Source organism: Embiotoca jacksoni, unplaced genomic scaffold (genome assembly GCF_022577435.1).
Source record: "Embiotoca jacksoni isolate LCO1_2020_lvr unplaced genomic scaffold, fEmbJac1.0.p SCAF_21, whole genome shotgun sequence".
NCBI classification, from domain to species: Eukaryota; Metazoa; Chordata; class Actinopteri; family Embiotocidae; genus Embiotoca; species Embiotoca jacksoni.
In genome coordinates, this window is record NW_027185352.1 from 7831406 (window position 1) to 7846229 (window position 14824).

General features: G+C 44.2%; 1 protein-coding gene and 4 non-coding genes across 5 annotated transcripts in view; 1 reads left to right on the forward strand and 4 right to left on the reverse strand.

The window, feature by feature from the left end:
* wnt5b (wingless-type MMTV integration site family, member 5b) overlaps positions 1-14824 on the forward strand; it is an 88874-nt gene that overhangs the window by 799 nt on the left and 73251 nt on the right. The gene's annotated exons all lie outside the window — the stretch shown is intronic.
* trnal-caa (transfer RNA leucine (anticodon CAA)) lies at positions 4380-4490 on the reverse strand. The gene is made up of 2 exons: positions 4453-4490; positions 4380-4425 (listed from the first exon to the last, which is right to left on the reverse strand). It is a non-coding gene; the product is annotated as a tRNA-Leu (tRNA).
* trnak-cuu (transfer RNA lysine (anticodon CUU)) lies at positions 4635-4707 on the reverse strand. The gene has a single exon. It is a non-coding gene; the product is annotated as a tRNA-Lys (tRNA).
* trnal-caa (transfer RNA leucine (anticodon CAA)) lies at positions 6486-6596 on the reverse strand. The gene is made up of 2 exons: positions 6559-6596; positions 6486-6531 (listed from the first exon to the last, which is right to left on the reverse strand). It is a non-coding gene; the product is annotated as a tRNA-Leu (tRNA).
* Positions 7392-7503, reverse strand: trnal-caa (transfer RNA leucine (anticodon CAA)). Its single transcript has 2 exons — positions 7466-7503; positions 7392-7437 (listed from the first exon to the last, which is right to left on the reverse strand). It is a non-coding gene; the product is annotated as a tRNA-Leu (tRNA).

Sequence of the window (14824 nt, forward strand, 5' to 3'; positions counted from 1 at the left end):
TTGCCTTCATCTGGGCCAAAGGCTGTGCGGCATCCAAGTCTGACTGAAACACTGAGGGAGCGAGCTCACGTTGATTCCCTGACAGGTATAAACACAAAACTCTCTGTGAGGATCTCCTTTTGTGTGAAAAGCTGAAACAAAGCAGATGTCGGTTTATCGCCCGCCCCAGCGCTTTTTATGATACTGTATGTGGCTTGTGAATTTATTGTGGCAGCTGGAGGTCAGAGGTCATCCGTGCAATCAATCACGATACACAGATAAATACTGGGCAGCCACAAATGCATGAAGGCCAGAAGCTTCAGGCATGAGGAGAAATACAAGATACAACAACTTAAATTCATCTCTGGTGTATTAAAAGAGCTGCGAGTGATTTATACTCAAACCAGCTGTGTCTAAATATTCTAAAATACCAGGAAAGTGTACTAAAGTACCTTAAAAGTTCAATTGAATGTGATAAATAGCTGTGATGTAATAATCTGCTGTGTTTGTATCTGTGGACCAGTAATGTCATTGTGAAGGAGTTTGAGTTAATGACACGGCTCACCAGGAGTCCCCCCCCCCCCCTCGCCTACTGTAAGATCCCATGAACTGTTTCAGCATAAGAAACGGGGCCTGTGGAAATGTTTTTTTTATTGAAGTCTGCGAACGTCTTTGTGTCTGTGGCGAGTCTGTTCAGCACACGTTTCGCCCAAATGCAGAGAGAGCGTGGAGTCTGTTCGGTGTTGTGTCGTCATAAAGCGCCAATCTACTGGTCACTCAGTGAAGAGGGATCACTGAGAGTGACCTGTCTCCCAAAAACTCCCAAGAAAAGGGAGTAACGCAGGCATGTGTATGCTTTGAAAAGGGAACGGAGTCCACAATAACGCAACATTTTAGTCATTGGCGTTCACTGGAAAGACACATTTGATTAGCCTGGCGACTGAAAATCACGGGGATATTTTCTTGTTTGCGAGACGCAGCAGAAGAAAGTGACTCTGTGTGTCCGTCACCGCGCCTGTCAGCAGACTTATCAGACTCATCTTCAGCATGTGATGCTGAAGAGGAGCTGAGAGGAAGGCTGTGCTCGCCTCTGGCCGCGACGTCTCCGCTTCGCTTTAAAAAAAAAAAAAAAAAAAAGTCTGAATCCCTCGTGAGTCGTGGACTCGACCGACAGCAGGCCTGATAATCTCTGCCAGAGGAGAGGAAGTGTGTCTGTCTGTGTCTGTCTGTGTGTGTGTGTGTGTGTGTGTGTGTGTGTGTGTGTGTCAAGGTAGATAGTACCATTAGATAAGAGTGGTGAAAAGTGTTGCTGTCAACAGGTTAGCCATTAGGGAGAGATAATCTCTCTTCCTCCTCCCTCCCAGTCAACTCCTGTTCTTTCTCTTCCCTGCCTCTCACTGATTTTTCCACTCATGCCATGTTTTTGTTTTCTGGATTTTCTTCTCTGCACGGTGCCTTTTAACTTGTCGTTGTGTTACTTTGTGTTTTTAAAAAGTGTCCGAGTTGCTTTGATGCGGCAACGACGTGTAAAAACGGGCAACCAATTAATACACGGGGCATAAAATCTGCATTCTGAACATCTTGTTGTTGTTGGTTTCCGTCTTTTGTCTCTGTCTGTCTGTCCGTCTGTCTGCCCTCTAGCTGCTGGGAAAGACCTTTTCTTTGACGGAGGCGCTGCTTGAGTGTCTCATCCCTCGGGACTCGGTAATTAGGGAAGGGGAGTAAGTGAGTGCGTATATGTGTCTCCACACCAGACATTTGAGAAGATGGGCTGTCTGCAAGCACAAATGGTTCCTCAAGGTCATTCAAGAGTGTGTGTCTGTGTGTGTAAAGTGTGTGTGTCTGTCTGTCTGTGTGTGTGTGTGTGTGTGTGTGTGTGTGTGTGTGTGTGTGTCCCATATGTTCAGACACGATGGATTTGGGAACAAGGAAATATGTTCTAATTTAATGAAAGTGGAAAATCGTCGTGACAACAGGTTCAAATGGAGCATGCTCTAAGTGTCTTGTTAAGGGGGGGGGGTCTTCAACACTGAATGTGTTATGTGTGGGTTTGAGCCCACTGGGAGCACTAATGACATAGTTGGACTCGCACTCTCAGACAGTGGTGCATGTGAAGAGGACGGCCTTTTCAGCTCTTCAGTTGGAGAGCCAGTATTTTAGACGCTGGTCTCTGATTGGCTGACTTCATTCCCGGGAATTCCTCCCAGTGTAGTGTGTGATGGCAGCAAGCTCTACCCACCACTACCGACGTGCGCGTGGTCCTTTGTGAGCATCCTGTGATGTTGATGGTGGTGCTGACCCAGCAGAGAAAGAATGGTGTAAAGTTGGTGTGGCGCTGCTTTGATTTAACTACAATTTTTGCTTTACGTGGATCTGAAATGTCATTCAGGTCAAGTTTGAAGCAAAAATATGAAACATTCAGTGGTTTAACCTCTAATGTGAGGATCTGCTGGTTTTACATCACTGTAAACAAAATATCTTTGGACTTTGACTGTTGATCAGATGAGACGGTTGACGCTGCCACCCTGCTGCAACTTTTCATTCACAATTATCTGTGACTCTATTAACCAAAGGCAGCCAGCCTTACGCATCCGGGGGGCCCGTTTCAAAAGGTCATGCGGGGCCTTATCTAGTTTTTTTTTTTTTTTCATCAAATATTTGTAATGCATCCTACCACAATGTGGCCTTGTGATCATACTTACTGCTCACTTTAAATAGCAGCAACTAGCATTAACATGGATGTGTGAGGCTGCTTGTATGAGATGGCTCTCCAATTAATAATCAACTAACTTCACTCGTGGTTCAAAGGGCTTTGTTTCACGACAATTAACTGTACAACTCTAGAAACGTGTATTTAAACACTTGAACCTTGTCTGAGGGAATGCTGGAAATCTCCCCGCAGTCCCCTTTTGGACTCCTCCCTGATCAGCCTGCCCTGATCCTTCACAACCTTTAAGAATAAAAGAACCAGTTAAATCGATGTTGGCGATTGGTAGAAAAGGACTATTGTGTTGATGGACATTTGGAAAATATTGGGAAAACGTGTGAAGCCTAATATAGTGGAGAAAGTTGCCGATGTACTTTTTTGAACCATCCAATGTTGAAAAGATCGACTGATAAATACTGCAGGTTCTTTACGGTTCCACTCAATAGGCACTTAAAGTGTTTCAGCTACTTGAAACCAAACTATAACACAAGTTGATGACTTGACTCGGAGGCAGCAGCTTACACTTAAGCTGCTCCGTTGTGTGTGTGTGCGTGCGTGCGTGTGTGTGTGTGTGTTGACAATGCACTGTGGCCATGCGGTAGTCATTATGGTCAAGTGCTGTGTGTGTAAGCATTTCTGCATGTATCTCAAAATGTGACCCTGTGGCATTCGTTACACTGTCTGGGCTTTGTGAATGCTCCAGGCCTGCTCGTGTGTGTGTGTGTGTGCGTGTGCGTGTGTGTGTGTGTGTGTGCGTGCGTGTCTCCGGCCCCTCTGAGCCGGTGGTTCAGGGCTGCGCGATGATGTCATGAGGGCGACAGGGTGGAGCGACATGGGGTTAGAGTTTGGCCGTGCTCCTGACTCCAGCAGCCTTCAAAATGTGTCTGACCAGTGAGTGTGTGACCGTCCCTGCTTGTCGGGGTGTTTGTACATGCGTGTCAGGGTGTGTGTGTGTGTGTGTGTGTGCGCGCGTGTGTGTATATGGGTATGGTCAGTGGTAGCAGCGCTCTGCAGCTGCATGCCAGCAGTGTCCTGCACTAATAGTAAAAGTGGTTTATTGGACACTTTATAGCGCCTGAAACCGTTTTATAAATCTGGCGGCTGGCACAAGCGGACAGGCACCGAGCAAACAGCCGCAAGACACACAGCGGGAGGCCAGAGGAGCTGCAGTGACTGTTGTGCACCGAATGACAGGAAAAGAAAAGCCTCCTCTGACCACTAAATCATTTACATAAAATCCAACCTGCCAATGATGATAAAAAAAAAAAATGCCTACGGCTAACCAACCGTGATTACAGATTATACTTTAAAGCTGTAATTTGTGACAAAGGAAGTGTCGCAAGGCCGAGCAGTCTCTATAAATTACAAGTTTATTTGATGTAGCTGTATTGTAACTATATTGTATTCTCAGCTTGTCTCTCATGAACGGACAATATTGCACAGCGCCCTTCAACCAACAAGTCTACATGGTCACATGAATTAATCCGGTAATGGCGAGCTGTGGCATTATTGGAGAGGAATCTCCAAATGCACACTACTTGTTGGACAGATTTATAGGACATAACATGGAGCAGGAATGTGACTACAGAACATGAAGAAAAGCAGAGTGGGCAGAAATATTATGGACATCAATGATCTTGCAATCAAAATTGGTCAAGAACACGTTGTATAAGACCTGCTGACACGTGAAAATTGTCAGGAGCGGGATTTGAACCCACGCCTCCATTTGGAGACCAGAAGTCCCTTTAGTGAGGAAGGAGTCAACCCTTGAGTCTGGCGCCTTAGACCACTCGGCCACCCTGACAAGTGAGAAGTCTTCCACACCAAACTCGTCCTCATCTGTTAAGCATGAATACTGTCAGGTTTTAAACTGGCAAGAAATGTCGATGTTTGATTCTGGATGAGCTGAAATGTGTCCCAGTGTTCAACACTTCCCAAAATAATCCTGCGCCCAACGTGGGGCTCAAACCCACGACCCTGAGATTAAGAGTCTCATGCTCTACCGACTGAGCTAGCCGGGCTATGAACAGGGCAAAAATAATGTATAAAAACAAACAAAAAAAGTGTAGAATAGATGCTACTGATTGCTATTGAGGAGTTTTTACAGATAAAGTTTAATCAAAAACATCAATGAAATCTGGCTTAAAATAAAACAATTGCGGAACACGAAGAAAGGCAGAGTGGACAAAAATATTATGGAAATCAGTGATCTTTCAATCAAAGTTGGTCAAGAACACTTTGTATAAGATCTGCTGACACATCAAATTTTCAATCAATTACTGGGTTATACTGAGAGATTTTTCCAACATTTTGTCCACCTCATTCATATAAGATGGTCCAACACATCAGAGTAATTGTATGTATACCTAATGAACTGGCAGGTATGGTTATTCTCACGGTAAATGCAGTTGTTTAGGACACGTGAATGTCTGGGCAAGTTGATTGTTTTGTGTCTTTGATTCGTCCCAGCGGTTGGTTCCTATACAGGAAACCGGAAATCAGAAGGTATTTCAGATGATCTCACAGCTCTCTCTCTCTCTCTCTCTTTGATAAAAAAAAAATAAATAAAAAAAAATGGCTTATTACCCTCCAAATGTTTTAAAAGTAATGTAAATGTTCAATTTAAACTGTCAATGCGCTCTGTAACTGAAGTTGATCGGCGTAATTCAAAACATATACGAGTATGTCGGTTCAGAAGTATGAACCTGCTCTAAATTCCTCCTCCCCCCCCACCCACACCTCCCCTTCTCCCCCTTCCTCTCCTCCCTCACTTCTCCTCCCAGTAGCTCCGATCCAGCGCTGATAAAACTATCAACAGCACACCTGCACTGGGCCAGGAAACCAATTTCACACACACACACACACACACACACACACACACACGCCGAGCGTACAGCCCACAGATGAACACAAACCCAAACAGACGGCGACAGGACTCTTCTTCAGCACGTGCTCACTACAATAAGCCTTTTCTCGTCAGATTTGAACTCCGTCTCGCTTTCCGACTTTCTCCGTTTCCATCAATCTTCATGCCTCCTTCTTGCTTCCCTTTTTTTCTTCTCTTCATTTCTCATTTTAGCTTTCACTTCTTTTCTTTGGGAATCACTGAATTTCACATTAGGAAGTCGCTAAATATGACATGTACAATGTTGTACTATATTGTATGGTTCTTTTGATTTCTCTCCTCTGTACTTGTATTGGAACTGATAAATGTGAGGTTCAGTTTTAAATGCTTCAATACAAAGCGTCCAGAAGTGACACTTATGGTCTTTTACGGGCCCCACATAGTTGGACGTGACATATTTACAACTACTTGTGCCATGCAGGCTGTTCCGTCTCCAAATGTCTTTCCTGCCACGTCCTGTTATTAATCTGCCAGGTCTTTAATAAAAAATGAAGTTTTAGGGGGTAAAATCAATATTAAAAGCAGTTCTCTGGTTATGTTGCATTTACTGAATATTGCAGAGATTTTCCGCTTTCCGCCTTAACAGTTTCATGAAAAGAAACTGTTACATTTGTTTTATCAACAACGTGTCCTGCCAGTCAGTCAGCTTGATAAATGTCAACTGTGCAGCTGACTTGATGTCATGCAGTTCTGTTGGTTTTAGATAAGTCTACAGGTTAATACACATACATGTTAGAGACGTTTTACACATTGAGATACACGTGAGGACAAGAGGTATGTCAGGAGTTTGAGGCACAGAGAGGAGGAGGAGTGAAATGTAACAACAGAGTAACAACAGTTGTAGAGGTGGAGGGAAACGGAAGGAAAATACCAAACATCAGGAGGTAAAAACTCTGTCAGAAGTGGGATTTGAACCCACGCCTCCATTTGGAGACCAGAAGTCCCTTTGGTGAGGAAGGAGTCAACCCTTGAGTCTGGCGCCTTAGACCACTCGGCCATCCTGACAACTGGCTCCTGTCTTTATCAAAGTCAGTCTACATGTTGTAAGCAGCGTATCAGCTGCTGTAAACTTGAGACAGGATATCGCCCCTCTTTCATCAATTTGTTCCGTCTTTTCGCGGAGCATTTCTGTTGTGGAGAGGAGTTGGTGTCTCATCTATTAAGCAGAAAAAAGCTTCGTCCCTTACTTTCTAAAACCAACAACTTCTGATAGAACACAAAATTGGAGCCGTGACTGTAGACCACGAGTCCAAGTCAACATTTGTGCCAAATTTGAAGATATTTCCTGGGGTAGTTCCTGGGACATGGTGTTCACGATAATGGGACAGATGTGAGGTCACAGTGACCTTGACCTCCAGCTCTTAACCACTACAATTTATTCAGTTCTTCCTTGCTTAAAAGTGAACCTTTGTACACAATTTGAAGACATTTCCCGGAGGCGTTCTTGAGATATTGGCCTCACAATGGGACAACGGTTGGATGGACCCAAGACTTGAAAACATAATGCCTCCGGCCACGACTGCCATAGAGACATAAAGTAGAGCAACTGTGGACCATTGTAGGTCACATCAAGAGGACTGAATGAGTTGTCTGTCCTTTAGCCCATTTTTCACTTTTCTATGTGTGAGAAAGAGTGCTTTGAGCTCTCATTGGTCAACAGAACACGTTGTGGAAGACTTAACATGATGATTTCTGACATACAAGTCTTTGTTGACACTGGCTGTTCTAAACCAGAATAATCTAAATGGAATTAAATTAAATTATTCTTGCATTCCTGAAAAGAAACTGGATGACAGCACTTGTCAGGAGTGGGATTTGAACCCACGCCTCCATTCGGAGACCAGAATTCCCTTTAATCCAGGAAGGAGATGATCCTTGAGTCTGGCGCCTTAGACCGCTCGGCCATCCTGACACATCTTTACACCAGGCTGTGTAACGTGAAATCTTTATCATGTTGACACCTTAATCAGCATGCATGACAATATAACGATCCATGGCTGGTGCTGGATCGGAGAGCGAAAGGTGCTCGGCCCGTGACTTGTGATCATCCTTTCCGTTCGGACTGTTTCATGTGTTTCATTCTAAATTTTTGGAACCATTACTAATTGTTGTTTTTGCACAAATGCAATGTCACAGTATCCATGGCAGCAAAAGAAAAAGAGTTGCAGGGCTGGAAGTTCCTGGGGGAAAGTCAGCATTTGTGTCAGAATCACCTGAGTTTTGTCTGCAGTCGCACAACACTGATTTCATGAAAGGTTTATGTGAAGGTGCAGAGTCGTGTTGCGGGCTTCTCAAATAATCTTTATTATTGACATGAAAAGATCCTGGCTTCATGATTCCTTCTCTTTTGATGTTTAGTTTTTGTCTTGCACTGTCTTCAAAAGCTACTTGCCCAAAATGGGGCTAGAACCCACAACCCTGAGGTTAAGAGTCTCATGTGCTACCGAGTATGCTAGCCAGGCCACAATTATGGCAAATAAATGTCCAAAAAAAAGCTTGTAGTTTTATGCGTGTCCTTAAAAGGAGCAGACAATATTGTGTTATCTTATATATATAATCTGATTGTCAAACTGGTTCACTTGTTCAGTGGTTTCTCATCTGGGTTTTTGCTGCTAACAGTTTTGTACAGTAAAGTAAAGTCTTCAATGTCAAGAGTCAGACAACATGGTGCTCCGACCGACAACGAGGAGTCTGCAGCCATGGCAACAGGACCAGGTGATTTGTGTGTGTGTCCTAAGACTTTAAGGATGTTTCGGGAGTTTTTATATATGCCCTGTGTTGTGTTTCACTCCTTGAACTTCCGACCTCTGAAATATCACCGAGCGTTAGACTTCCAGACAAGACTTCCTGTCACGTGACCTTACAGTGACCTGACAGGATTTGAGCGTTTGAGTGTCTGGCGTCCTCCCGCTGTGTTGACCTGTTGTAAACCATCTCACCTTGTCACTGTCAGCCAGTCGGACCACGGCCACGAATGAATCTGTTCAGAATCAGATGGGTGTTTGTGTGCGCACACACACACACACACACAAACACGCACACATATACACAATCGACTCACAGTTGTTCATCGTGTGTGTGTGTGTGTGTGTGTGTGTGTGTGTGTGTGTGTGTGTGTGTGTGTGTGCGCGCGTGCGCGAGTCCAGATGAAGAGAAAGAGGGAGTGAAGGTAATGAAGGACATTCAGTCCGTCAGATGAGAGGAAACGCTGCCTCTTACTGGTCGATGTCAGCTACTACAGGACATCAAAGTGAACGGACAGAGGAGAGTAAGTTCAGCTGTAATACCGACTTTTACATCACTTACAGACGATATATTTGTAGCTCTGTGTTTTTACGCCTCATTGATTTCGATGTTGTCTTTGTACTTTTTTTTGTTTGTAGTTTTTATCGGCACATCTCTTTGAAATAAACTGCGTGGAGGACGTCAGATGGAGAGACAGTAACGGATGAATTCAAATGATCCAACTTGTTTGTTGAGTCATTCCACATAATATAATGTCTGCTTATGATCCACAAAGCCTCACGACAGTGAGTTTCAGTCAAGCACAGAAGAAACTAGTAAGACTTCCCTCTCTCTCCGTCTCTGTGGTTTCAGTGGTCTTTTTTGCATTCTCGTAATTTTTCATCTTTTGATTTTGATTTTTCATTTTTGCCTCTTCTCTCGCTGCAAAATTCTTCTTTTTTGTGTGACTTCACTTGTGTCTTTTTTGTCTTCTCCTCTGCTTCGTGTGTGTGTGTGTGTGTGTGTGTGTGTGTGTGTGTGTGTGTGTGTGTGTGTGTGTGTGTGTGTTGGAGGGGAAGTTATAATATAATGAGATTCCCAGTGTCCAGGTGCTCCTTCTAGATAATTACTGAGTGTGTTTTTCTGTAGCCAATCTCCGAGCTGAAGCAATACCAAATCTGTCAGCACACACACACACACACACACACACACACACACACACACACACACACATACACACACACACACACACACACACACACACACACACACACAGAGAGATGAAGAGGGAGAGAAGGGATCAAATTAAAATGTATTCCCATTATCTTGTTTCTGATGGTAAACCGGCCGCTTTCTGGCTCCCATTCTTAATTATTTTTTTTCAATCAATCTGTTGTTTCTTCCTCTTGGATGCTTTTTGTCTCTTTTCACCTTTCTCTCCCAGAAATCCTTTTTTTTTATATATATATTTTCCTTTTCCAGTGTCTCTTCTGATCACGCTTTTTTCTGTCTGCCTGTAGTGTGTGTGTGTGTGTGTGTGTGTGTGTGTGTGTGTGTGCGTGTGTGTGTGTGTGTGTGTGTGCGTGCGTGCGTGCGTGTGTGTGTGGAAGAAGGATCAACAAAACATTAGTCAGTTGGCTGAGAAAACAGAGCTAGCAGACAACATTGATTTCCACACAAGCACGCACACACACATATTTTTTGTTTTTCAGAAGTCGTCCATCAGGGATAGGCTGCAGTGATTTATTAGGAAGTGTGCTGATTGTGTAGCTGAGGGAGTGTGTGACTGGACCGACAGGAGCAGAGCGCTGCAGTGCGCTAAAGGAGGACACAGACTCGTTGCCAAATGAGCTTTTTGGATAACGAGGAGACGGTTGCTCCTCAGTTGGTCCAGTTCCTTTGCTGTTTTATTACTTTATCCTGCATAATGAACATTTACAGGAGATTGAAGTTAATTTAATAAATTGTGCACTAACTTCATCGCACAATCTTAAAATGAAGAAACTGTTTATGTCAGTTGTTTTATTTTTTATTTTTTTATCAGATTGTTGATAAAAACAAGACAGTCACTTACTTTAGGGAAAGGCAGGAATATGAGGTAACATTCCCCTTTAAATTAATTACAGCGATAAAGCAATTTCTTTAAAAGCTTTGTTCAAAGCAAAATGTCGTCATTATTTTCAGGTTCTTTACTAAAATGCTGAGTACTTCTAAGTCAAGAGAATATTCTTGCACTCTGTTAAACAAGTGGGCAGCTATGGCGAAGGCGGTGTCGCCTCAGGTCCGGTGCTCGGTTCTGACTGGTGGAGAGAGAGGGTTGGTGTCAGAGGAGCAGAGGCTGTGGGAAGGAGTGTGGTGATGGAGCAGGTCGGTGAGGTAGGAGGAGGCCTGGTTGTGGAGATCTTTGTGGGTGAGGAGATGGACTCTGTAATGGATCCGTTCAGGGACAGGAAACCAGTAGATTCAGAATAAAGAAGACGTGATCGAGAGAAAGGAGGCCCACCGAGGCTGCTTCGTATAGGTCCCCGAATTTTGAGCTGCGCCCCTGGAGAGAATACAAAATCTGAATGCCCTCCCATTCTTCTGCTACGACGATCAAACCGTGGCTGTAGTGGACAGCTTAAAAGAAGCTCTCCCACTCTGCTCATGTCTGGATACACAGGGGTTAAAACCACTTAGCAGTGTAGCGCCACAGCTCCTGAATTTCATCCTGCATATTTTAACACAGACAGCAGCACACTGTATATTTCACATCAGCGTCTGCCGCTGCCTCACCACCGCATCGTCTGTCAAACCTCGCACGCCGCCTGAATCTGAGATCAGAATTGTGTTTTTCATTACATTCAATGAATGTACAGCGGATCTGTCTCGTTGCCATTGATGCAAGGGCGCTGTGTGTACATGCAACGCTGGAGCACACGAGGCAGCAGGACATCATCTGAAAAGATGCATTTATATGAAGCAGCCTCTTTCCAAACAGCTGTCAGAGTTTTTATCGGTGCTTCAACTGGACACAACGGTTGTTTCTAACATATTACATCGTCAAAATGTTTGTATTTTGCATGTAAAATAGCAATTTTAGTTGACTTTATGGTGCTACTTGTCATTAATCTCTATAGATTAATTTGGACCTTTTGACATGATGTAGCAAATCACGCCTCTCATAAATAATAACATTTTATACACATCTACAGAACATCAGATGACATTTTATGTGCAAAATTGGACATATGAAGAAAGAAACACCTTTCCATCCCTCATATTTCTATCTCCTAGTAAACAGCTGACGTAAATGTTTGTTGTCAGACGTCTTTCTGTGGACCAGAGTGGGTTGAAGTTTTACAGCGAGCCGCTGCAGTGACGGTGACCACAGACAGAGGGCGCTCCATCACTGGAGCTCATTAGTGAAGTTGTGGACCGTAATAGATGAGAGAGAGACATCAAGAGTGAAGGACAGGGGTGAGAGGTTAGAGGAAGAGATGGAGGGATGGAGAGGAGCACAATTAAGCAGATATAGAGGGAGGAGACCTAGAGGAGGCGAGTGAGGAGATAAATCAAGAGATTGCAGTTAAAGGCGACATTTTAAACTCCGGTGTGAACTCTCCCCTCCACTCGCTTGTCCTGCTGACTCTCCTTTGTTGTTTTGGTTTCTTCCATCAAACTCACATCCATCCCTCTTCCACTCTCTGTAACTTTACTTCCCTCCCTCTGGGTCTCCTTACATCTGACCACTACCCCTCCCCTCCCCCTCCTGCCCCTCCTCCCCCCATCATGCATGGTTAGGTCCAGAACATTTGCTTCCTCCCCAGCAGGGCCGTACCATTAGCGGCCAGCAGGGGAATATTTGTTCACCGCATGCAGCTGGGTACAGGTGTGCCGACGCTATCTCTGTCTTTCAGGCTCTCTGTGTGAACGTGCACCTGCTCAGAGCAAAGCAAAGTGAAAGTCAGTCACACATACCACAGACAGGGCAGGAAATAAGGGCAGAAAACTGTCAAATTATTATTCAAACTGTTTGTTGACATTTAACAGTTTACAGTTTGGAGAATTATTATTATTATTATTTTTTTAAGCCAGTTCCTGCAGCTATATCTGACCTTACTTTATGTGGTTATGCTCTCATAGATTTCCTGTTCCAGTTTGATTTGATTAGATTGTGGCTCTTCTAGGAAGTCATTTTTATTTATTTGTTTTATTTTTAAGCGACCATGAACAATATAATTTGGCTATGTAATTTCCATCTGAGGTGCCTTGACTATTAAGACATACACACAGTGACACAACAACAACAACAACAATAAACAAACACGACCAGCGTCCTCTTTTTCCATCGGAGCCACACTGACAGGACACAGTCAATAAAGAACCCATTATCACACAAACGCACCAAAAACCATGTGATTTTCAGTGTGTGGTTTGCAACTGCTGCGAAGTTATTTCACTTGAAAGACGGTTTGGTTGCATATTAAACAGTAAGGGTTAGATCCGTAGAGGAAAGAATGACCTTTTCTTTAATCTTTTGTTTTTTACTCTTTTTAACAGTCGGGCTTGTTAGTCCCTCTATACTGTCTTCATTTTATCAGGTGCCGTGTGCTCTGGTAACTTGTGATTGATGTTTCTGCAATTTGATGTCAGGCAAAGCAATAAATCAATTATTGAGGAAAATATTCAGTTGACTATTTGAGTTTCAATCGTTTAAAAAATGATTTCTGTTACACGCATGCTTGTTAGTGCTGTTGCAGCCACAGAAACAGTCTACAGCAAACTGTGACTCATCAGAAATCCGTTCTTCTTTCTCTATCATCGGCTCCGTTTCTCTGTCAAACATCCCCCTCCTCCTCCTCCTCTTTAAATCTCCTCCCTTCCCCACGTTCTCACCCCCACCCCACCCCCTTATCCCCATCACTGGAGACAGACAAACACACACACACACACACACACACACACACACACACCCCTCCAGCTCTCCTTCAGCCCTGCCCAACCCTCTGCGGGCAGCGTGCCCAGAGAGAGGCAGCATGAGTCGGGCGAGGAGCCCCAGGCAGAGCCCTGCAGCCACGCCAACACCCTGGGCGCCTTGAAAGAAATAATAAAGGAGGGAAGGAGGGAAGCAGAAGGTGAAGCAGAGGAGGAGAAGAGAGGGAACAAAAGGGGATAAAAGGAGGAGAGGGGTGAGGAGAGGATAGAGGAGGAGGAGAAGTGAGGAATCGTGTCGAGAGAGGATGAAGAGATAAGACGAAGCAAGAGCAGGGGAGACATGCAACAGAGGAGAGGATAAGAGGGTGAGGGGGTGGGGGGGGGACAAAAGGAGATTAGAAAAAAACGATAGATCGATAGATAGAGAGATACAGAGAGAAGAAGAAAGATGCGGAGCAGAGGGAGAATGTGTGAGGAGGCAGAGGGAGGAAAAAGAGAGAGCCGGGCCGACAGCCAGCTCTCCCAGGAGAGAGAGGTCAGAGCAACGGACATGTCTCTGGAGAGACTCAGTGTGTGTGTGTGTGTGTGTGTGTGTGTGTGTGTGTGTGTGTGTGTGTGTGTTGTGTGTGGGATTTGTGTGAAAGACAGAGGCAAGAGAAGGAGGGAGGAGGAGAGAAGAATGCAGAAGAGGAGGAAGAGGAGCGCAGTGGAGCGCAGAGAGGAAGAGGAAGAGAGGAAGAGGAAGAGAGGAGGGCTTAGATACATACTGAATGTCTGAAATGCGACCTTGGAAATCTATAGCTGTGTGTGCGTGTGCGTGCGTGTGTGTGTGTGTGTGTGTGTGTGTGTGTGTGTGTACATCTTTTCTTTTCTACTGCATGTAAGAGATTTATAGGATGAGGCTGATATTATCAGGTATGTTTCTCCTACTATTGAACAAACCCCGTGACAGTCCGTCTCCCAGTACTTTGTCGTTTCTCTTCCCTGTCCGTGTCCCTCAACTGAAGCCTTTTGGTCACGACGGAGGAAATGAATCTTTAAAATGACGTCACAAATAGATTTGATGTTTCTTCTTTTTTTTTTTTTTTTTTTTTATTAAACAAGTTCTTCGCGGTTTGTTTTTAGTAGACGTTACTGAAGGAGGAGTCAACGGTGCACGTTGGACCATTTTCAGTTACAGGATTACTGCAACACACCACCGATCCACTCGTGAGGGTTTACAGCAGCAATGACAGAGCATGTTAGTCTGAAAATGAGACTAAATTTACACTTCGCTTCACTTCATTTACTCAGGCTGGCAACGTCTTCTTGTTAATTTGGTGTTTAGGAAGTGATGTATCTGTACTGCCATTGTTGTTTTTAGTTGCCGCACAGAAATTTTGGTAACCCTGACAGAAAAAAAACCGCTCGAATCTCACGTTGCGATTGTGCACGTGTGAAACGTGTATTTTGTCCGTAGAAAACATGTCGTTTTGGAACATTTTCAGGGTGTAATGTCTGAGGCCCGTGCAGATTCCCATGTGAAAACTTCACACATTTTCCCCATGTCATCATGTGGTAAACGTGCGAAACTCGTGTTTTTTCACACTGTT